Source organism: Sander lucioperca, chromosome 5, assembly GCF_008315115.2.
Source record: "Sander lucioperca isolate FBNREF2018 chromosome 5, SLUC_FBN_1.2, whole genome shotgun sequence".
NCBI classification, from domain to species: domain Eukaryota; kingdom Metazoa; phylum Chordata; class Actinopteri; order Perciformes; family Percidae; genus Sander; species Sander lucioperca.
Genome location: NC_050177.1, coordinates 6,618,346 through 6,635,695, shown reverse-complemented (window position 1 = coordinate 6,635,695; position 17,350 = coordinate 6,618,346). Strand labels below are relative to the sequence as shown.

The 17,350-nt window shown below is 39.9% G+C and overlaps 1 protein-coding gene across 2 annotated transcripts in view; it reads right to left on the bottom strand.

Annotated features, from left to right (window-relative positions):
• The window catches only part of igsf11 (immunoglobulin superfamily member 11), a 99,541-nt gene that overhangs the window by 15,951 nt on the left and 66,240 nt on the right, over positions 1-17,350 (bottom strand). The gene's annotated exons all lie outside the window — the stretch shown is intronic.

Here is a 17,350-nt window from a genome sequence, read left to right as displayed (position 1 = left end):
CTGTGAATCGTCCTTGTTAGTGATAATGTAAGATGATGTTCTTGCCATAAGCCAATAGTAGAAACCACCAGCATGTCATTTGTGTGGTACGTAGAAGTCAAGCCAAATGTAAATGATCACCTTGCACAACAAAATATAAATCTCACAACCAACCATATAAATTAAGTTATCTGTATTATATTTTAGGTCACAAAATATAAGGCATCTGCTATGAATTTCAGGCTTTGAGTGTAATTTCTGCCAATTTTGGGTTTTGAATATCACCATCATATTCTAGTTGACAGACTGCCTGTTGCTCCCTCTCTGTCTGTCTGAAACCAGCAGACTTCCTACGCTTTCCTTCTGCTGGCAGACACCACACACCTGCAGGCTCACTGCTGGCACAGGGGAGATAGGCAGCGCTTGAACTGCTCCGCTCAGTTATGGTTCATAAGAGATATATTCATGAAAAGACTTAACATAAATTATGCAAGCGATTTCACTTAAAGACATTATATTCTACTGGAATGTCTATGTATGTATCATGTACAGTACTTTGATTGCTCACTGTAACTCAATTGCTTAAATAATAAGACATTGTACATTAAGCACCACGACAGTCTCCTCAGCGTGTACGTCACAATGCAGCTAATGAGCTTCCATTATGACATCTACAATCTCAGGCCATCATTAGAAATATAATAAAAAACAGTCTTAGGTCACCAGTAATCTGATCTGCTTCTATCCTCTGTGTACACAATGTTCATTTCATGCACACGATCAACCTATGTTCTTAATGGTGGATTAAAAGCAACATGGGGGAGGTTCACACAAAAGGTTACGACCCTAACCGAATGTGTAATTGTATTGGCAGCATCAGATCAGTGTAAGTGTGTTTAATCTCATGGCCACATAGATATTAAATGTGCTAGATTTAGTGTGGAAAAAAGACGAAAAAGAAAGAAAGAAAGAAAGAAAGAAAGAAAGAAAGTCCTAGAGAAATGAAGATAGAAGGAGCATCTTATCGTCCCTAAGCCTCCTCCAAGGCAGCCGTCTCTCAAGCCCACAACAGCTGGAGGGCTCATTTGAAAACACTGGATTAGGGAACCTCTGCGCACAGAGCCTGTAAGCTCCCACGACCAAAGAAGAAACACACACTTACACACACTCAAAATCATAAATAAGCAAAAAAAACATATACAATACAGTGTTCACATATGCACTCACGTGCCATCCAACACAAACACACATACCACCCACTACCATGCACAACTCATCAGTGTATGTCATCGGTAACATGTACATTAGCCCTTTAGGGACACATCTGAGAGACAGAAAAGGGAACGGCTCGACAGCTCACCAACTAAACTGCGCAGTTGCCTGGCGTTGCCTCATTATTGCATACACTTCTGACAAAGCTTTACGCCAGCTCTTCAGTGCTACTCTGGGAGCATGTCCGGTAGACAACCGCTCTTCCAGAATGAACACTGTAAAGGGTTTGATATGTGAGGGATGAATAGTGAACGGATCATTGTCAAATTTGGCTACCAAGATAAAAAGAATGTACCGTATTCACACTTCAGTTTTTTACTATTGTGGTACTAAAAATATAGCAGTAGGGCTGGGCAATATATAAATATCATATCAACAATGATATATGAGGCTAGATATGTCTTAAATTTTGGATTTCGTAATATAGTGATATGACGCAAGTGATGTCTTTTCCTGGTTTTGAAGGCTGCATTACAGTTAAAATGACGTCATTTTCTGAACTTACCAGACTTACTAGCTGTTTTATTATTTGTCAATCATTAGTCATTGTATCCACATTATTAGTGATTATTTATCAAAACTCTGATACTGATTGTGTAACTATTTTGTGAAAGCACCTATAGTCAACCCTACAATATCGCTGCAATACCAACATTGATGTATTTGGTCGAAAAGACCGTGATATTTGATTTTCTCCACATCGCCCAGCCCTATATAGCAGTGTTATCTAAATTACATTATTCTAGTCCGAAGCAAACTTTACTGATTAGAGGAAATACTCTCAAAGACAGGCCAGTAGCGGTTAATTGATGCATTTCCCTGTTTTTCTTTTCTTTTCTTGCATGTTTCTTTTCCATTCTTACCCAGGGCTGAGTGAAGCACAGTTCTGCAGTCGTCTTCATGTCTCCAGGCAGTGCATAGTTGTGATGTAAATGACCTGTCCATCTCATTGGGTTTACCATCCAAGAACTTGCTTTCGAAAAACATCTTGTTCCCTTCTGCTCTTTTTTCCAGCCCTGAGCTGCCCCGAGGCACAGCTCAGCAGGACCCAGACCAGGCTGACTGATACCAAATAGCAAAAACTAACCATGCTTGATCTCCCTGAGGCTGACTATCCACTGCCCACAGTATGTATACCTGTAATAGGTGAGTGCTGAAATGTGGCACTCATTAGGCCTCAATCAAAGATGAAGTTATTTTGATTCAATTTAGTCAACTGCCCTAGTCACCTGACTACCTCACTAGAATGGCAAGATTTAAATCAACAAAAATATGTTGACTGCAGCAGCTCTCTAATTATAGATTAGCTAAATTACCTCTTCACAGTAGACTCAGTTTGTAAAATCTAGACATTTGGCAAGTTATCAGTTTATCTGTGAGCAATCTTCCTGGTGTTTTGGGAACACTATCAAAATGAGAATGCCTGACAAAGCCAATGAAAGCACACATTTGCTAATCTGCACAGGTAAACGGAAGTTCTTCCTTTTATAACCAGCAACTTATCTCTTTATATATTAATTTTGCATGTTTTTGTCAATTAATTAATTTACAATAGATCATGTTGTGTACAAAATATTTTAAAAAATATTTTTTTCATATTAAGACAAAAATGAGCACCACCTGAAACAGATGAACCATGTAAATCATAATAAAGCTAACACTTAAGAAAAAAGTTTTAAAAAAGGGATTTTTTAACATAGGTTTTTACCATTATACTGTTGTTTAATACCATTTTCATTAAAAAGTACTTTAAACCGTTGACGCGTAACTAAGACTATAGACAAGTGATGTGCTATGCAGTATTTTTTTTATCTTAATGTTTTGTATAGAGTAAAAAGGAAAAAGTAATGGAAACAAAATGAGGGAGGAAGTAACAAAGGACAAACGTAGGAGTAGGAGACGAGAGAGGATCAAAGTGGTGTGACGGGTGGGCAGAAAGTTTGACAAGGGGGAATAAGAGAAAAGCTCAAGAGAAGGATGCACAATGAGAAAGGAGGGACAGAGAGGAGGAATAAATAAGAGAGAAAGGGGGAGGAGTGAAATAGGAGGAATAGAGGAAGAAGGGAGGATGCTGCTGTTTCCAGAGAGGCCTAATTGATAAAGTCACCCCAGGCAGCGCTAGTAGTGCTGGTGGAGTGAAAGAGAGAACCAACAACGCGGCTCCGTTAAAACAGCTCTCTCTCCTCATTCGGGAGCCAAGTGTCAAAACTGCTGTTGATTAATGCATGAGAAAACCATCCACCTCAGAGAACATGGTAATGTGTGTGTGTGTGTGTGTGTGTGTGTGTGTGTGTGTGTGTGTGTGTGTGTCACTCAGTCAAGCTAAGGTGCGGCCATGATGAGATGAAGAACAAATGCAGGATGAATAAAACACTTCCTCTCTCTCTCGCTCTCTCTCTCTCTCACACACACTCACTCACACACACACACACACACACACACACACACACACACACACACACACACACACACACATTCCCTGCTTGGCAAGTCATAGGCATCATTTGTTTTTATTCATGTTGCTCTTTTATTCATAGGCTTTACTTTTATTTCAGTTTCAAACAGATGCCCCTGATGTGATGAGCCTCTGGCACAGCTTCAGTGGTTGGGCTGGGACACACACAGAAACATAGAGACACACCTACACATGCATACACCTGTTTAAGTGGGATGATTGATGGTGCTAAAAATCTGACTGAAGAAAGGCAACACAACACACATTAATACATATTTAAAAGTGACATATGTCCTTTTTTTCTGACACTAAAGTTTCTTCAGTGAATGTCTGAATTCTCCAACTTTGATCTCGTTTTTACACCCAATTACCACGCCTGTGCTTTTTACATAGGTTTTAACCTCATTTTCTGGGACATACCATAGTATTCCCCTTTTTAAACCAGAAAGCAAAATTACTATCACAGTCGACACGCTTCATGCGTGATAGCCAGCTTTTGTCAAAGAGACCGTTTTCTCCAAGCGCGAGACATCTTAAGAAGTGAGAGGAGAAGAGTAAGAGACAGCAAGGAGAGATCGAGCGTAAAATCATGTATCTCCTGCTTCAGGCGTGTTAGTTGGCAGCTCTGATCACAATTCATGTTTAATCTGCATCCTTTTAGAATTTCTCATGTTGTGATTGGCATTATTTGTGCTTTAACCTCCGCATTAAATGTGAAGCTACTGCAAGGACAAAAACAAAAGCATGAAATTAAACACAAGCATGCACACATCCACACATGGATTCATGTTTACCGACACCTGTGACCACACACAAACAAAGCTCTGTGTCCCGTTATCTTGCAGTAGACCCAGGGGTTTCATGATGAGCTGTGTTCATGTATGCCGGACCCTGTGATGTTGCCGCTGCCCTTGAGGCACCAGGGCGTACCAACAAGCGAGCAATGACATCCGTGTGAAACTCAGGTGGTGTAGTTGTGTACCCAGCTACTCAGTGGCAACACATCAAGCACCATTCTCAAAGCACTGCTGAGGTGATAATAAAGTCACAAACAAACTCAGTTTTCATCCTGAAAGTGTATTTAATTGCTACTGCTTCAACAACTCTTCTCATTTTGCTTTAAAGGTCCAGTGTGTAACGTGTTTAGTTGTTCATTATCAAAATCTGTGTTGCCCGTTCACAAACTTGTCATTTTTCATGAATATTTCCACCATCAATTCCAAGTATTCCTTTTGGCTTGACATTTTACATTTGCATGAACTGGGGTTGGTCCTGTCTACTGTGTACAGAGCACACAGATTGTGCTTACAACAAAACTGCATAAACTAAAGCTTCTGACTGCGTGCATGTCCTAGTTCAAAGGTTATACATTTTTTATTATAACTGCACCATCAGAACTAATGACTATAAATGCAAAATGATGGTGTGCACTGTGCATGCAACAAGTTGGTACATGAATGGATATATGAAAGACAACTTTCTTAGGTTAAACTTGTTGATTGGGAAAACTCTTATTTGTGAAAATTCCCACTCATTGCGTGAGGGATTTTGGTAGGTCACAGGGAACTCATGATGTCAACCGTCTGCCAGAGGTTTTGCTCACATGACTTTGCCCATTTAATCCCTCCTTTTCTTCATTTCCTTTCCTCTCCCCTCGTCACCTCCATGTTTCCCTCTTTGGTCCATCCAGCAAACCCTCACACAATAAAAGAGCCTTAAAAATCTCTTGCTCATCCTCCTCCTCATCCCCTGCCCCACCCCTTCCAGTTGACCTATTAGCCACAACAGCCACCTCCCTAACAGGGCCCACTGACTAGCCTACATAGCTTAATACTCTCTAAACTGTACTCAGTCTGACTAGCCCGGCTTACTGTGCTCCTAATGTGTTACTACTATAAACACAATACCTCATAGCCCACATACAAGCTATAGCATGTAGCATTGGTCACACTATTTGCTTACAGCCCTGCTTTCAAAGTCTCACAATTATGAATGGAGAATCTGTCACATCTGTTTAACAAAACCATAACTTTTTATATAATTCTGAAATGTATTGCAAAGATCTCACATTTACAGAATAGTAGCAAAGCAGATGTTTTTCTAGAAAATGTAATTCATGCTAATTTGAAGAATATTGGTGATGTTTTGACTTGTGATAACTCACCAGATGTTTTTTCTACTCCTTATGTACATGACATGAACGCTGCACACAATTAGTCTGGTGGTCCCATGTTGTGCACAAACAAGCATATATCATATGAGTAGCAGATCGTCCCCACTCACTCCTCATGAGACGGCCTTTGTTTGCGGTTCTCTGCTATGAGCATACAAAATCACAGGGTCCACCACCCTGTGATGTTGTACAAGTGTTGTTTTTTGTAAAGCTAGATGAAAAGAAATACCAATTTTGTGCAGACAAAATCCACACAAGAAATACTAAGCAGCAATTAGATAATTAAGGGGCCTAACATACTATATACTATGTTAATATTATTTACCACTCCCATAGAGTGGTAAATATTATTTTTAAAATAAGGAACATTTCACTTTCTTAATTAATAATTTAAAGACTGATTGCTAATGCAAATTAAGTTTTAGAAAGTTATTGTGAACAAGCAACGGGTAATGGACCAAACTAGTGTGCTCGGTTGTGTGCAATGAGCGAGCAGAAGGTTAAAGTAGGCCACTGCCCTCGTACACAGATAAGCCTGGGCATTGGAAGACTACTGCTAAAGCATTAAACAGATGGCTCTGCACATGCAGCCCTGGACACATCTACAGACACACAATGTCCAAAAAACATCAAGTACCAACTTCAGTGGAGTACACTAATTGCAAATATACAGCTCTAATCAAAAACATTGCTCCTATGGTATGTTGTTTCAAATGAGAGCTGAGGAACGAGACCTGCATTTCCCCAAACAAACAGACTCTTTTCCTGTCAGCCACCAGCCACCTCGCAGCCTTCATACCCTCTGTGTGTGTAGTAACTCCATTCCCTGTCAGACTTGCATGTTTGGCAAACCTGTCACAGCTGTCTACACGTAAATCTAACATCCTGGCAAACATACTGATCTGCCAGTAAGATGACATGATTGGCAAGGGGTTGTGTTTTGCCGTTTGGCAGCTGCCATCATCAAGTCCCTTTTAAGTGGGTAAAAAAAAGCCTGGTTCTGCCAAAGATGTCCAAATAAAGCAGCAAAGCGTGTCTAGTATAGGTAGGAGGTAAAAGTTAGCAGGACAGCACGGGTGTAAAAAATTGCAGCACTCCCAAGATGGAGTGACTTTAGCTGACGTAAGAGTATTCTCGCATTGCCAGACAGCGCCGTGTCAGCGCTGCAGTATGGTGGCTACACCATCTATTCTAGGATAGGGGGAAAACACGCTCTGGCTTGTTTGTATTTTTTTAAAACCAATCACAACCGTCCTGGGCGGCGCTAAGCCCCGATAGCGGAGATAGCGAGAGGGGAGGAACATCCAATGTCAGACTTTATCCCAGCAACATCCACTGAGCCAGACTAACATAGCAATAGGATGTTACACAATATTTTTTACTTTTTCATGAATTGTATTAGGTATTTTAACCTTAAATAAATCATAAACACCTGTAGACTGGTTTGTAAAGGGAAATTATTACAAAAGTATTATCTTGACGTTTTCTGCAGATGTTTCAGTGAAACCAATGGGCTCTGAAAGTGCTGTGTTGTGAAAGGGCATCACTGTTTTCCCTTACTGTACTACATGTCAGCAGGTAAGGCCAATCGGTAACGAATGACACTTAATGACAACAGTCATGAACACTCAAAATGACTCATTCATGTTCATGACAGATGTCATGTCATAATAATGACAGTGTCATGTCAGTCTTATGAACCGCCCTTCAAATAAAGTGTTCCCGGCCAGTCTACTGGCACTCTCTCCACTGTCTGCACAGCACAGGTTAACACAAACAGAATAAGCTTCTCAGTCAGCCAGCCAGAGCCTCACAGTACCAGCCAGCAGATAATACTAGAAGACTATTCCTGGAACCTGCATTTAGCCTAAGGTAACCTTGTCTGTTGCCCCTTAGTTGGTAATTGGCTTGTAGGCAGAGATTGCTCTATTACTAAACTCTTACTCTCTCTTTGTTCTTTCCTTTGCTTCTTTTCCCACTCATTCTGCCTGGTTTGATCTTTCTCTCATTGTATTTATCGCTCTTTCTTCCTCGCCTTCACTACAGTTGCTCTCCAATTGAAGACAGTGATTTTAAGCCCGCCAACACTGGCCAGGCCTCCTGGGAGAAGCAGCACTTCTGCAGGTGATTTGGTCAGTACAGTTCTCCAGCAATAAGGGCCCTTAATGATTTATCGTCCGTTTGAGTCCCTGTGTGGCTCACCTTCAGGATGAACCCCCGCTCAACTCAGCCACTGATGTGTATTATTGGAGGAGAGCAGAGTGAGGCTGGTAGGTATAGTTGAGGCTGTGACCGGGGCAACGGCATGTACCACATCTGATTTGAGATATTTTTAGATTGTTCAATTTAAGAGTCATTTGTTTTGCTGCTTAAGATATGATGTAACTTTATCTTTAATAAATACACAGTCACAAAAAAGAAAGACTACATGAGTAATGAAGCTACACCTTTACTGCCAATGTTTGTTCTGATTTTTTTTCATTAGCCAGGTAAGTTTTGCTGAACACCCTGCTCCACACTCAAATGGTGAAATGATTGCATTCTGGGACTGTGGACCTGAGTAAACAGTACCTGCATTTTAAATAAAATACATACAATGTGTTTCATTTGCTGGGCAATAACACAGAGCAGTGTAATGTAATATAGGGGGCCATTGTCTGGGCAAATACAGGTAGGGAGAAATGTGGGGGGAGAATACACAAACTGGGAAAAGTGTCAGAAAAAGGTTCAAGGTTCTTTATTAGTTATGGACACAATAGCAGAAGTACTTGTTGGCCATGACAATCCTAGGCCTCAGGTACCTCTAACAATGCTCATTAAATAACTAATAAGAAAATCACACAAGTAAAAGCAAAATCTGAACAGACAAAAAATAGTGCAAGTTAAGATAGTAAATAAACATATGTATATTTTTACACACATACACACTCTATAAGATCAGTCTTGTCAAACTTGAGCTATATATGAATAGAGTGAGAACCCATTGATTGCACTTCACTGTCCCCCAACACACACACACACACACACACACACACACACACACACACACACACACACAGAGACACACACTCACGTGCCTTGAACTTTTCAGCCCGTGTCAAAAAAGGTTGTGGACAGCTGCTCTCAGCTGACTCTGCCATGAAATACGACCAGCAAAGTGATGCATGTTGTTATTTAGAGAAGTATTAACAACAAATATTGATTCCCTTTCAAAAAAAATAATGTAATCTAATTTAAAAAACATTTTGTTTTCTCCCCATTTACAGATCAGCACAGTCATCTTTTGATTGTTTTAGTTGATCCAGGAACAAATGTGGTGGGTGGTGGGCTGACATGGATTCTTTCAAAATAGACATTTCCAATTTTGTGCGCTCTTGATGAATAGTGCACTGATGCATGGATGGCATTTTGCAGTGGCAAATACATATATAAAGAAAAGTCATATGAGAACTCAGATCATATTGGTATTTTATTACTGGCAATATTGAAGCATTTCCAATTAAAGCAAAGCTCAGCCTTTTTCTATTCAATTTATTGTACAGCAAAATCTATGTACATGTAACTGTATTTTTACCCTTAGTTACAGGAAAAAAATCAACTGAGTATATGACGTTATGTCATAGCTGATCAGTCAAACATTATAATATAATTGCTGACACAATCAGAAAAATCACAAAAAAAAATCTTTTCATTGATTCCCGTCTCAACCAGCTCTGATCTACTTCTACTAATTTGATGTTTATAATAAACTGACTGATACATTTGAAACATTAAACTCCAAAAAGTGCTTATGTGTGAGGATTTTTTTTTTTTTGCCCGAATCCTTTGATGTGTGCTTGTGCCTAGGTGTTGCCCAGCATGTTTGATGCTTTCTAACTAATTCTGCTTCTGGATGTTTGATGTAGGTCAAATGCTGGCTCAGCAAACACTGGAAACCAACCAGCCTATATTCTCATTCTGCACACTGGTCAAATTTACATCCCATTTTATTCAGAGGAAACGTTACTGTACTGTAACACACACATACACGAAGACACACACACACCTCCATCGTTCCTCTACTATTCAGCAAAAAAACGGCTCTGGAAAAAATCAACACAAACACGCTGAGTCTGCGCTCTTAAAGCAACGGCTTTTTCCCAGACAGCAAGGGAAACAGGAAGTCAAAAGCACTAAATTCTGATCGCTGAAGAGAAGTTTTCTTACACTGATTAGTTAAAGGCCACTCTTTGAGCTGCTGACATGGAATAATCTTCATATTGTGTTGCCAAATTGATATGTTATGATGTATATAACATTTAGAGTGAGACACTCATTGAGTTTAATTGAACGTCTCATTGAGGACTCAGAGGTTGCTCCCTGTAGGTGTTGTCCCTCCTGCAGCCACTTTGGGAGTTAGATAACGCTGTTGTCAGTCAGTGACCTCTTCCTTGGTAACAGGCGCTGCCTAAGCCTCTGTGTGTGTGTGTGTGTGTGTGTGTGTGTGTGTGTGTGTGCGCGCGCGTGTGTGCGCGCGCATGTGATGAAGCATGTGATGGAGCAGAGCCCCAATGCCGAGCACATCTGCTCTGGACGCCCGTGGCACTGCCATATGGCTGGCAAACACGCCTGTGATTCCTCCTCCACAAAAGAGAGAGTTTGCAATAAAAAGAGAAAATGGGTGAAAATGAGTATGCGTGCATGATGGAGAAAAAGCAGTGTGAGAGACAGAGCGAGGGTAGAAAGGCAGAAGAGAGTAACAGCTGATGAGTGAGGAGCCGCACGTGCTGCCCATTAGGCTCAACGGACAGATTCACTCTACCTCCAAACACACTAATGTTTTAAACACCCCAACATAACTACATTCTTCTATCCACACCAGGTCAAATACTCATTACATAACTGCATACATCTTAGCCATTCTCAGCCAGAGTCTTTAGCTGATTGGAATAAATAAGAGGAGGAATATAAAGGTGTTATGGTATATATATATTTTTTTTTTTAGATGTGTGGTCAACTTCTTCTTTTAACCTGGTTAAACCTGGATAAGAGATGCCTGCCCAGTGGGTAGAGAGATCCACAATACTCTATGAAGTAAACACAAACAAACAAACAAACACGTAACCAGAAATAAATTACTAGAAGTAAAGACCTGAAGGACGTGGGACATGTTTATAGTGATGCTGCGACAGTACAGGCTGCAAGGCTTGTAGTTGGATTTTTAGAGGGACTTTTATAAGTGTGGCTTTGTGATAGTTTTATTTTTCATAATGTTGATTGCATTTAAAAAAAAAAAAAAAATGTTATTGTGATATAGAACAAGACAGAACAAACATATAACATCAAACAATGACAAGGGAAACAAAACATAGGGGTCATAGTGTTATAAAGAACAGACAGTAACACTAAAGAATTAAGTTGAATTAAAGAATTATTGGGATTGGGTGGGGAAGATAGTGAAAGAAAAAAATACCAATACTGAGGTTCAATTGGTTAAATCAAGAGAATAAAATAAGGCATAGTACTTACTTATAGTTTTAGTCAATGTTAATCATTACCGTAATGTTAATACTAAACTTTTTAATATAATATTTCAATATTAATAATAATACTAGTGATCGACAAAAAAGCGAGGTGAGCATGCGCAGCACAAACAGGGGCCCCAGTCTGGGACAAGTGGGGCAGGCAGGCGGGCAGGATAATCCTCTTTGTAATTTATTTGTAAATTATTTTCCCCTTTTCAACATTTTTTCTTCATCATTCTTTTCCTCCTTTTCGTTCATTGGTTTAGCCTATATAGAATAGCCTTGAGCCGCTCCCAGACCCTAAGGAGGGAGCTGGCCCAATGCTGAGTTCATCCATGTTGAACCATTCCCAAACTGTTTGGAGGGAGTCTGTCCACCACAGAGTAGCTCGCATTATAAATTAGACTTTAAATCCAGAGATCTAGAGATCCCGCCACACCATGATTCACGATTCAAGATTCAAAGATTCAAAGATTCAAAGATTCAAAGATTCAAAAAGCTTTCTTGTCTAATATGTTGCCATGTTAGAAAATTTTCTTTTGATTGAAGGCAGAGTGTGTGTAATGTGTCAGATAGGGCCACTAGCCAAGCGGGGGCCACCACCCAACCCCGGAGCAAACCCCGTCCAGCCTTATCTTCTCCAGCTCCCTACTTTTCTTCCCATCTCTCCGTTTTTATTCCATCCTCTTCTCCTCTACTGCCTGGGGATTTTCATGAAGGCTGAGTTAATATGAGGAAATCAATACCTTCACTGCATCGGCTGTCGAGGGGTAGGTCAGAATCTTGGTGGTAGGTATAGGGGGTGATGGTGTGGTGGAGGTGTGTGCTTGTGTGTGGGAGGGAGGGGGGATATGTTGCTCGATAAACGCAAGCCCATTGATCTTTTCTGCACGTCTTTGTGTGAGTGAGCGTCCACTGGGACTGCTCAGGGCCTGACTGACAGGCAGTGAGCTGGTTGTGGGCCGACTGAGTGTGTGTGTGTGTGTGTGTGTGTGTGTGTGTGTGTGTGTATGTGTGTGTGTGTGTGTATGTGTGTGTGTGTGTGTGTGTGTGTGTGTGTGTGTGTGTGTGTGTGTGTGTGTGTGTGTGTGTGTGTGTCCATGTGTAACTGTGGTCCTGTCAGTCTTGTATACAAACTATATGAGAGCCTTGCTTTATTACCAGTGGTGGGAGAAGTATTCAGATCCTTTACTTAAGTGCAAGTACCAACATTGTAAAATACTCTATAAACTCTATAAAAATAAAAGTCCTGTCAACATGTGTTCGTTAGGTAAAAGTGCAGAAGTATGATGAGCAAAATGTGTTTGAAAGTAAAAGAACAAATTTTGCAGCAGAATAGCTGCTGTATGTGTTCTGAAATATATATATAATTTTTTTATTGTTGTATATATTGCATTTTCATGTAAGCACCATTTTAATGTTGTGGCTTGGTTTACAATAATTACCAACTAAGCAAAGCATACAACTGCCCCCAAAGCCTTAGGGCCTAGGTTAACTCTGTGGCAATTACTTTGTCATTTTATAAATTATACATTTGCTTGGTAATATGCACCAAAACACAATTAACTTAACTAAATTAACTAAACTTTAACTAAAGTGATGAAGGCTTTTTAGTGGCTCCTGTGTTATTAGCTAATAATGAGGCCCTGTCTTTCAGAGGGGCCCGTGTCACACATTAATTCAGCTCTGACTTGGGTGATTTGATCAATGCATCATATTTTATGAGATTTGTATGCAAGGTTTAGAGTCAGATACAGTATGTAGTAGAGCAAAGGGAATTTAGGGTAAACAGACTTTATATAACACTTATTAGCAAAGCACACACTAATGCACCATGCTGACCATTGTCACAGCACATGGATAGAAGGTGGCAGAGATCAAACTCTAACTATTTTATTTGTGAATGATTTGCACCACCCCGTACTGAAAAGTATCATAAAATGTAGTATACAATGAAAAATGAAAAATACTTGAGTAAAGTACAAGTATCTTAAAATTGCAACAACAAAAAAGTACTGAACCTGAGTAAATGACCTTAGCTACAGATGTACAGTGTATTCCTGCTGCATAGTTAAGAGGAATAAGGATCTTCTGGCTCGCAGAGCTAGAAATAAGACTAAAACACTACTACCTGAAATTATTTGGGCTTCCTACTGGTCAGGTATTCCAAACACATCACAGCTATGTTTGCTAAAGTCCAGCCCTTGGAGGCTTACAGTAATGTAGCTCTGTTCGAGGGCTAGATATGGAAGCCATTGTACATTATCCTTCTATGATCCATCATGCACTCTCTCCAGATCTGACTCCCGAGCTCTGTCACTCGCACTATATCCCGTCTATGAAGGAAAATCCATATGAGCTGGACAGCAAGACTGCGGTATTATTAATGGAGCTTAACATCCATCTGAGGGGGTTTAAAATATTGAAGGCTTGATGTGTTAGCTGTAACGTTTTACTCAAAGCAGAGAGAAATGGTGTTGTCACAGAACTTGCAAACTGGCAGCTGGCTCAAATTCCTGAATGTGTGGTTGAAACTGACACAGTAGGTAGGGTGTGGGACTAAATGGCCCATCTTTTGGCTAACAAGACGTCCATGAGAAGTGCCAGGTTAGTTGCCATTTTTGTATGTGTGACTCTGCTATGATTCATTCATTGATACATCAGATTTGGCTGCAAGTTCATCAGAGTTGTGGAGAGTTAACTACATGCACACTGTCGTCTTTCTTTGAGATTCTTTGTTTGAGCCTATCTATTCTCATGTGCACACATACACACACAAAGAACACACCCCTCAATAATCAGTTGAGCTATTCACTGCTCGGGGCTACACACAGAATGAACGCATTCATCACATAATTACTGTGGAGGCAGTCACACACTTCATCAGTCTATTCCTGTCTCAAAGAGCCCCAGAGAGAACAGTGAATGCATATGATTACCAACAAATGTTATGAGATTCTTATACCTCCATCTAAGGAGAGTCAAAAGAGAGGAGCAGGATTTCCAAAGCATCAAAGTGACATATTGACTGATTCACAGGTCTATGCCCAGGCCATATAGTTGAAAGAGGAGGATTCAAGGAAGGCGGATGCTCGTATCATCGAAAAGGCTGATAAATCTTTAAGAACCTCTCCCATACTAACAAATATACTCAAAAATATAACTGTCTTCCTCACAAAGGAAGCTACGTGGCAATTCAGAGGGGCATCAGTTTGAAATCAAGGGGGCTGTCTGCAAGGGATATGATGATATAAGGGGAGAGATGTAAAAGGTGAAGCCTTAATGCCGGTTGATGTATGATGCCCAGGGTGAGAGGGCTGAATGCTCACTTTGGGAGGATACTGGAAATCAATAGTGGTGTAGAAGATGTGGAATGGTAAATGTGGCCATGTTAGACCTCTGAACATGCAGGAGGCTGGAGCTGCCTAGTAAAACAGTGATTAGTGGGAGAGGGGTCAAGTGAAGATGTTGGCATATATAAATTGTGGATCTATAGGATATTAAATGGGTCTAACATAGACTGAGAAGTGGATACATGCATCAATCTAATTATTGTGGCCTATAGTCTCTTCTTTCCTCAACCTTTCTTTCAGTTCTTTCATATTTCTAGTTTTAACATTGTATTTTAAAATAAAAAATAAAGAGCATCTGTGTCTTACATTGCTGCTTGTCATGTTAAAAACCATGCATCTCCAAACGGATTTTTTTTTCTCTCCATGAACTGATTTCAACATAGAGTCAATGCATTTTTCATATTTTATACTAATATTGGTATTTCATTACTGGCATATATAAATACATTAGTATTTGTAGCAGGTGGACAAGGGTGGGAGGAAAGTTTTTGTAAAAATGACATGACAAGAAGATGAGTGAAGGTAGAGAGGATCAGGAGAGGGCCAAACATATTTAGGTGAGACAGAAGGTATTTTGTGGTTACTTTTTTCTTTTCCAAGACCTACATGGTTCCCCACTTACACTACATTAATAAAAACAGTGGAACTCCATAATGCAGGGGGGGGGGGAATCTAAACTAAAATAGGGGCCTTTCTTAAAGTTCACCTTGGTGAGGTGCATGCCATGTAACCTGGACTTGTCCTAAACATACAGCCATCCTGAGACTGTTTCACATGCTATCTTTGTCATTGATTTTGAATTGTCAAAATAATACAAGAACATTCAAATGCAAAATTATTAGTTTTTCTTTTCTGTACATGTAGGACAGGTATGCAGAAGATGTGCTTATGCATTTTGGAATTGAGGACACACATCCACATTGTGGGCAAGTATCTCCACCTGTAACGGTTTGTTGTGTCTTGGTTGCAGTGCTGCATTGCCGATGTGTGAAGAAGAGGGATTCGCTGGATACTGTTCTTATATTATAAAAGGTTTATTACATCAAAGATTACAGCATCCATTTACAGGTCCTGCAGAACCTGGAGAATACACTGCCAATATGCATTCTGATTCTGGCTTTACAATACTACAATAATTTATTCAGAGATCTGTCGTGCATTGAGAATGCATTTGCTTACATTTTGACCAGATCCACACAGTGCTTCTTTCTCTTGTTTTGTTTATATACAAGATGTCAACCTCTTGCACAAGAAGGAATTTATTTAGCAATGATGCATCATTTCACAGTAACTGATCTTGTTATTTCAATTTTCATTTGCTTTTACTCTTTCGATCTTATTCCTTGTCTTGTTGCCTTCTCCTCTCATTTGAGTTAAATTGTACATTTCCCTTTAGAGTCGAATCTTACTGTGTAAAATGCCATTTCAAAAATATTTCAAAATATGCTGCTTGTTGCTGTTTGATCCGACCCCCTCCCTTAAAAGCCATAACAATGCAAACGGCCCCATTGGCAGAGAAGAAAAATTACAAATTAATAATTAAGACATTTATTAATCAAATCATTGACTAAATCCAGTGAGTGACAATGTAATTTCATCGTGTTCCGCAGCTGTTAATGGTTTTAGAGAAAGTATTAGCTCCATATTGTTGTAACGCTTTGTTGTTTTCTCTCCCTCTCTGTGGACGACTCAGACATCGTAGTGCGGGTGGTATCGCTGTGTGAAATTTTGCGCTGGGGCCAATGAAAGCTTTTCCATCACAGCATCATTTACATTCAAATTAATTCCATCAAAAGCAAAGCTGAATGTTCAATGAGCAGAGAGTGGGGCTAGCTGTCACCCCCCTCAACTCTTGGGAGAGGGGAGATAAAGAGAGAAGAGGGGGATGCGGTGAAAGAAAAGCAAGGTGATGGGAGAGTTAGAGAGGGAGAGCAGCATCTGATTTTTAGCATTTGAAGAAAATAATTAGAAAAAAGAAGATCACAAATTAACGATGACAGATTCCTTTGGTGAGGTTTGGTGCTTAAAATGAAACAATGCAAGTCATTTTCACAGCATATAATTTATCCATCATTCATTGTTCGCTGCTATTATGCCTGTACCAGAACAATCATCACAATTGATCTATTTAAATCAATATTAGAGCTTTAAACTCAACCAGTGTCACCACACAGTCACACATACACACAGACATACACACACAGCTTTGGGCAGGGAGCAGCCCAACAGCCTGCCTGCAGTGGCAATATTGCATAGCATGTCAAAAACACTAATAAATAAATTAGTGATTACTTCCCTTTGTGAAGTGGTGCAGCCCCATTATTGAATATTCATGTAAGTAAATACATTCATGCAAGCTTCTCTCCTGGGTTTTACAGTTTGCATTTTTTTTTGTAGTTGTAAAGCCATCTCCTCTCTCACTGTGCGGGGAGGAACACAACATAAATGCTTTGAAAAAACATGAGTGCTCTTTATGTGTTTATGCATCATACATATGCATATTTCAAAGGCTCTCGCTGTATAATCACGTTCGCCCTCAAACTTTTTCTGAATGCATTAGCTTTTTTCACCCTCTGAGATCAATTTATACAGAAATTCAAAGCTGATTACTATT